At 41.5% G+C, this 7,890-nt stretch overlaps 1 long non-coding RNA gene across 1 annotated transcript in view; it reads right to left on the bottom strand.

The window, feature by feature from the left end:
- Positions 1-3,371: 3,371 nt before the first annotated feature.
- The window catches only part of LOC138855391 (uncharacterized), a 287,956-nt gene continuing 283,437 nt past the window's right edge, over positions 3,372-7,890 (bottom strand). The window contains exon 3 of the long non-coding RNA XR_011394631.1: positions 3,372-3,622. This is a non-coding gene — a long non-coding RNA (uncharacterized lncRNA). The remainder of the gene's footprint in view (positions 3,623-7,890) is intronic.

Here is a 7,890-nt window from a genome sequence, read left to right as displayed (position 1 = left end):
TCTCTCTCTCTCTCTCTCTCTCTCTCTCTCTCTCTCCCTCTCACTTCCACCTTCTCTCCCTCGAGTTTTCGCCCTATTTCTCATCTTACACATTTCCATATTGAGCTTTTGTTTTTATACCCTTCTAGTCAAGGGATTCCCAACCTTTCTATGTTCAAATTTCTAATTTATGAACTGCAAATTGAACAAATTCAGTACTACGGGTAAACAAATTGAACTCAAAAAATTGCAAACAAAATGTCATCTCGCACCCCTTGGAAGGGGGATCATGCACCCCCTGGGGGTTCGTACACAGAGCCTTGGAACCCCAGTTCAAGTCCAGAATACTTTCCCGACGGTCACCCACCATTCCACCCTCCTCCTCCTCCTCCTCTGTGATATTTGTGCTTCCAGTGTGTGAGAGAGGCAGCGATAAATGGATGAAGACATATCAACATAAGTCAATAGAGTACAGTCAGTCTATCTTGAAAAATATGTCAGCCTAAAACTTGATATTCCAAATATCATTGTTAGAATGACTGGAAATTGACTTAATAGAATACTGATATATATATATATATATATATATATATATATATATATATATATATATATATATATATATATATATATTTATATATGCAATAAGATCACAGTAAACAGGTGATTTCAGAATATGTAAAACAACCACTGTGAAAGAATAGAGAAATTCCAAGCGCTTTCGTGACTACTTACATTATCAAGGAACAATGATAATGTGAGTAGTCACGAAAGCGCTTGGAATTTCTCTATTCTTTCACAGTGGTTGCTTTGCATATATATATCTATATATATATATATATATATATATATATATATATATATATATATATATATATATATATATATATATATATATATATATATATTGTGACTACGAACAAGTGGAATTTAATCAATAACAACACTGCGAATAGCCGAGGATTCGAACCCATGTCGTTTTGGCCCGCCTCCTGGTAAGTGAGAATCACATAAAAATATCGCAAACCTAGTGATACAGGATGCAAAACAACCTTGTTAACGTCTGTATTAACTATTCAAATATGCTAACTATGCAAATACTTCTACATTTGGATTTGTCAAACGTGACACTACCTACGACTGTTGCACCTCACCTGTCTACAGTATATAAGCAACGTCTCCACACATATGCTGTGCTATTTTTAAGATTGGTGGACTGATTACATCGACTATCTTCATACGGGAGTTAGGTAAGACACATATGCAACAGTTAGGTATCTTTATTATGAAACGTTTTGCCTACACAGTAGGCTTCTTCAGTCAAGTACATACTATGGAACAATGCTCTTCTCCAGACTGAGGGACTGACCACCTCAAAACTTTAAGGGTGATGGACTGATTACATCGTCTTCAAGTATCTTCTGCTTCTATCAACTTTTCTGTACTTGACTGAAGAAGCCTACTGTGTAGGCGAAACGTTTCATAATAAAGATACCTAACTGTTGCATATGTGTCTTACCTAACAACCTGTCGGTATTTTATACCATTTTAATGTTCATACGGGAGGTTCCTTACATTCCTTAGTCATTCTTCTCTGTATGTTCTCCAAGGAATCTATATCCATCCTGTAGTAATCTATTTCCATCCTGTAGTAATCTATATTCATCCTGTAGTAATCTATCTCCATCCTGTAGTAATCTATATCCATCCTGTAGTAATCTATTTCCATCCTGTAGTAATCTATATCCATCCTGTAGTAATCTATTTCCATCCTGTAGTAATCTATTTCCATCCTGTAGTAATCTATATCCATCCTGTAGTAATCTATATCCATCCTGTAGTAATCTATTTCCATCCTGTAGTAATCTATATCCATCCTGCAGTAATCTATTTCCATCCTGTAGTAATCTATATCCATCCTGTAGTAATCTATTTCCATCCTGTAGTAATCTATATCCATCCTGTAGTAATCTATTTCCATCCTGTAGTAATCTATATCTATCCTGTAGTAATCTATTTCCATCCTGTAGTAATCTATTTCCATCCTGTAGTAATCTATTTCCATCCTGTAGTAATCTATATCCATCCTGCAGTAATCTATTTCCATCCTGTAGTAATCTATATCCATCCTGTAGTAATCTATTTCCATCCTGTAGTAATCTATATCCATCCTGTAGTAATCTATTTCCATCCTGTAGTAATCTATATCCATCCTGCAGTAATCTATTTCCATCCTGTAGTAATCTATATCCATCCTGTAGTAATCTATTTCCATCCTGTAGTAATCTATATCCATCCTGTAGTAATCTATTTCCATCCTGTAGTAATCTATATCCATCCTGTAGTAATATATTTCCATCCTGTAGTAATCTATATCCATCCTGTAGTAATCTATATCCATCCTGTAGTAATCTATATCCATCCTGTAGTAATCTATTTCCATCCTGTAGTAATCTATATCCATCCTGTAGTAATCTATTTCCATCCTGTAGTAATCTATATCTATCCTGTAGAAATCTATTTCCATCCTGTAGTAATCTATATCCATCCTGTAGTAATCTATATCCATCCTGTAGTAATCTATATCCATCCTGTAGTAATCTATATCTATCCTGTAGAAATCTATATCCATCCTGTAGAAATCTATATCCATCCTATAGTAATCTATATCCATCCTGTAGTAATCTATATCCATCCTGTAGTAATCTATATCCATCCTGTAGTAATCTATATCCATCCTGTAGTAATCTACATCCATCCTGTAGTAATCTATATCCAACCTGTAGTAATCTATATCCATCCTATAGTAATCTATGTCCATCCTATAGTAATCTATATCCATCCTATAGTAATCTATATCCATCCTATAGTAATCTATATCCATCCTGTCTTACTTATCAGTTTGTCGGTATTGTATTCCATATTATATTTAAGAACATAAGAACGGAGGAACACTGCAGAAGGCCTACTGGCCCATGCGAGGCAGGTCCTTATCAAAACGACCTCTACTTAATTTACAATGTGATTGGTGCTATATATCCTGTCGGTATTTTATACCATTTTAATGTTCAATCTGTCAGACACTGCAACACAAGGGTATCTTGGTACAGACCTGCAATCAACTTCGACAACTTCCACTAGTGAGAACGGCTGGATTTGAGAGGGACCTGACCTCTCAGCATCTGAGTTCTTACCTCTCCTAGTGGCCTACGTCTCACCTCTTGGCGCTATAAAAAGCTCCATCCTGTCACTTCATCTCCATATTGTTTCATACTATGGAACAATGCTCTTCTCCAGACTGAGGGACTGACCACCTCAAAACTTTAAGGGTGATGGACTGATTACATCGTCTTCAAGTATCTTCTGCTTCTATCAACTTTTCTGTACTCGACTGAAGAAGCCTACTGTGTAGGCGAAACGTTTCATAATAAAGATACCTAACTGTTGCATATGTGTCTTACCTAACAACCTGTCGGTATTTTATACCATTTTAATGTTCATATTCTGTATATAAACTGGAAGGGACTTACTTGGTAGTTGTGAAGGTTCTCCACGACACAGGAGAGTCTGGCGTCGCGTCCCACAGACACAGTCACATTCTCGATGGGCGACACGAACCTGGGTAGCGTGTCTGCCCCGCCATCTGTCGGCGGATGAAAGAAACACAGAATAAACAGGTACAATACCGGGAATGGAACAACACACAAAATAACCAGCAAATAACCGGTTCCACTTGGACCATTAATTCGTCACATTAGTTAATGGTGTTCTTCACCAACTCGTTTTTTGTATATATTCTTATAACATCCTTGAATTTGTATCAGTAAAGCAACTGGAGGGCGAAACGTCTACAACAAAGATACTCAGATGCTGGAAACTCCTGATCGTCACCATTCTTCTTTGTATAGGATTGATGAAGCCACTGTGTGGGCGAAACGTTTCCTCAATAAAGATACCCAAGTGTTGGAAATATAAACACAAATGCAGTATAATGTGATCCTTTATTGACAACGTTTCACCCACACAGTGGGTGAAACGTTGTCAATAAAGGATCACATTATACTGCATTTGTGTTTATATTTCCATTGTGTCGGTATTTTATACCATTTATTTCCATACCCAAGTGTTGCACCTGTGTCTAATTTATCGACCTGTGGATTCTCTGGAACATTTATGTACAGGTAGGATGGTGTTACAGTAGCCTGTCTGTGTTTAGTTTGTTCCCAGACTACCAGGACTGGTTCCTGGTACAGTACATGTATACAGTATGTTTTAAACCAGGAATTTCTTTACGGTGCTTGACAGAGCTCCTGGAGAGCGAAACATTGCTGGTAACAGAGTTGTGGATGAGTGAAACAAACTCCCGAGTACCGCTATAGAAGCTAAAACGTTGTGTAGCTTTAAAAATAGGTTGGATAAATGCATGAGTGGATGTGAGTGGGTGTGAGTTGGACCTGACTAGCTTGGGCTACCAGGTCTGATGCCGTGCTCCTTCCTTAAGTGGATGTGACCTGACTAGGTGGTCATTGTTCTAGGCCGGGGGGTGGCATGGACCTGCTTCGCATGGGTCAGTAGGCCTGTTGCAGTGTTCCTTCATTGTTATGTTCTTATTAAATGTCACATTAGTTGCATTTGTGTTCTTTTAAAAACATAAGAAAGAAGGAACACTGCAACAGGCCTACTGGCCAATGCGAGGCAGGTCCAATTCTCCCACCGGCTTAAGCTCACTGACCTAGTGAGGTCAGACACGTCACTTCAGGAAGGAGCACGGCATCCGACCTGGTAGCACAAGCTAGTCAGGTCCAACTCACACCCACCCACACCCACTCATGTATTTACATAAGAACATAAGAACATAAGAACGATGGAACACTGCAGAAGGCCTACTGGCCCATGCGAGGCAGGTCCAAGTCTCCTACCGGCTTAAGCCAATGCACCCAACCTAGTCAGGTCAGGTCACATTGACTTAAGGGAGGAACACGGCAACCGACCTGGTAGCACAAGCTAGTCAGGTCCAACTCACACCCACCCACACCCACTCATGTATTTATCCAACCTATTTTTAAAATTACACAACGTATTACTAGTAACTCTACCAACTTTAATACAATTAATGTCGTCTTACGTATAATTTGTAAGTGACATTATACTTCACTTCCATTATTCCATTATTTCCCTTTTACTCTGCACTTTGGATATAAATGGTATAAAATACCGACACAATGGAAATATAAACACATATGCAGTATAATGTGATCCTTTATTGACTACGTTTCGCCCACACAGTGGGCTTTTTCAAGTCACAAACAGATCTACCTGGGGTGGAAGGGACGCGAGTATTTATAGTCAGGTTCAGAATGCTGAGGTCAGGTGGAGAATGCTGCATCTGATGATGTACCGAGTGGGGTTATAGAGTCTAAAATCTCGGGTAGCTTGTAGATGAGATTGGATAAGTTTGTGAGCAGACCTTCTACAGTGTTCTTATGTGGGATAGCTATCCCACATAATGTGGGATGAGATTGGATAAGTTTGTGAGCAGACCTTCTACAGTGTTCTTATGTGGGATAGCTATTCCACATAAGAACACTGTAGAAGGTCTGCTCACAAACTTATCCAATCTCATCTACAAGCTACCCGAGATTTTAGACTCTATAACCCCACTCGGTACATCATCAGATGCAGCATTCTCCACCTGACCTCAGCATTCTGAACCTGACTATAAATACTCTCGTACCTTCCACCCCAGGTAGATCCGTGTGTGACTTGAAAAAGCCCACTGTGTGGGCGAAACGTAGTCAATAAAGGATCACATTGGTAGGTAAGACACATAGGCAACAGTTAGGCAACTTTATTCCGAAACGTTTCGCCTACACAGTAGGCTTCTTCAGTCGAATACAGAAAGTAGGCAGGAACAGTAGAGAAGACGATGTAATCAGTCCATCACCCTTAAAGTCGTAGAATTTGAGGTTGTCAGTCCCTCGGCCTGGAGAAGTTCAGTTCCATAGTCAGGAACTATCTGAAGATCAAGCGACAGTGCGGAGACTTAAATACTGTCGGAAGGAGAGGTGCAGAATAGTAGTAGTAGTGAGAATGTAGCCACTGAAAGGTCAGGTCCCTCTCAGATCCAACAATTCTCACTTGAAAAGTTTGTCCAAGGTGTTTTCTGTATCAAGATGCCAAGTGTTGCAGTGTCTGACAAGATGAACATTAAAATGGTATACAATACCGTGTAGGCGAAACGTTTCGGAATAAAGTTGCCTAACTGTTGCCTATGTGTCTTACCTACCAACCTGTCGGTATTGTATACCATTTTAATGTTCAAAGGATCACATTATACTGCACATGTGTTTATATTTCCACTCTGCTCTTTGGAGAGTCGAGGCTCACGAAATCGTAATGACACGATTTCACGAGTCATGATGACGGTTTTGAGGGGACTAGAGTTAGAGTTCGTCTCTGCCATGCTGACAGGAGATTCATCTGTAAATACTTGCATTTGTGGTCACAGTGGTGGCCCATGCTAACCTACCTATAGTGTATAAATATACCTAGTTGGATGAATTTCATTGTAGCTAGCTGGTCCAGTGGTTAAGGCACTGGCCTGGAGTTTTACGACTCACTCGCCACGAGTTCAATCCCCGCCCATGGAATAGATTTTTCTTGGAGAGTCATTCAGTAATGGTGGGTTGTTACCTTGTAACCCAGTTCACCCACCTTCTAGCACAACCGCAAAGATAATGAAAGACTAAAATGTGCAACATCTGGGTATCTTTATTTGTAGACGTTTCGCCCACCAGTGACTTCATCAATACAATTTCAAGGATATAATTGGAAGACACTTGGGTACCACTACATCACCCTGGGTACCACTACATCACCCTGGGTACCACTACATCACCCTGGGTACCATTACATCACCCTGGGTACCACTACATCACCCTGGGTACCACTACATCACCCTGGGTACCACTACATCACCCTGGGTACCACTACATCACCCTGGGTACCATTACATCACCCTGGGTACCGCTACATCACCCTGGGTACCATTACATCACCCTGGGTACCACTACATCACCCTGGGTACCATTACATCACCCTGGGTACCACTACATCACCCTGGGTACCACTACATCACCCTGGGTACCATTACATCACCCTGGGTACCGCTACATCACCCTGGGTACCATTACATCACCCTGGGTATCACTACATCACCTTGGGTACCGCTACATCACCCTGAGTACCGCTACATCACCCTGGGTACCGCTACATCACAGTGGGTACCACTACATCACCCTGGGTACCACTACATCACCCTGGGCACCACTACATTACCCTGGGTACAACTACATCACCCTGGGTACCACTACATCACCCTGGGTACCACTACATCACCCTGGGTACCACTACATCACCCTGGGTACCACTACATCACCCTGGGTACCGCTACATCACCCTGGGTACCACTACATCACAAGGGTATCACTATATCACGCTGGGTACCGCTACGTCACCCTGGGTACCGCTACATCGGCCTGGGTACCACTACATCACCCTGGGTACCGCTACATCACAGTGGGTACCATTACATCACCCTGGGTACCGCTACATCACCCTGGGTACCATTACATCACCCTGGGTACCACTACATCACCTTGGGTACCGCTACATCACCCTGAGTACCGCTACATCACCCTGGGTACCGCTACATCACAGTGGGTACCACTACATCACCCTGGGTACCACTACATCACCCTGGGCACCACTACATTACCCTGGGTACCACTACATCACCCTGGGTACCACTACATCACCCTGGGTACCACTACATCACCCTGGGTACCACTACATCACCCTGGGTACCGCTACATAACCCTGGGTACCACTACATCACAAGGGTATCATTAT

Source organism: Cherax quadricarinatus, chromosome 92, assembly GCF_038502225.1.
Source record: "Cherax quadricarinatus isolate ZL_2023a chromosome 92, ASM3850222v1, whole genome shotgun sequence".
Classification (NCBI taxonomy): Eukaryota; Metazoa; Arthropoda; class Malacostraca; order Decapoda; family Parastacidae; genus Cherax; species Cherax quadricarinatus.
The sequence above is the reverse complement of the archived record's forward strand: the minus strand, read 5'-3'. Positions and strand labels throughout refer to the sequence as shown.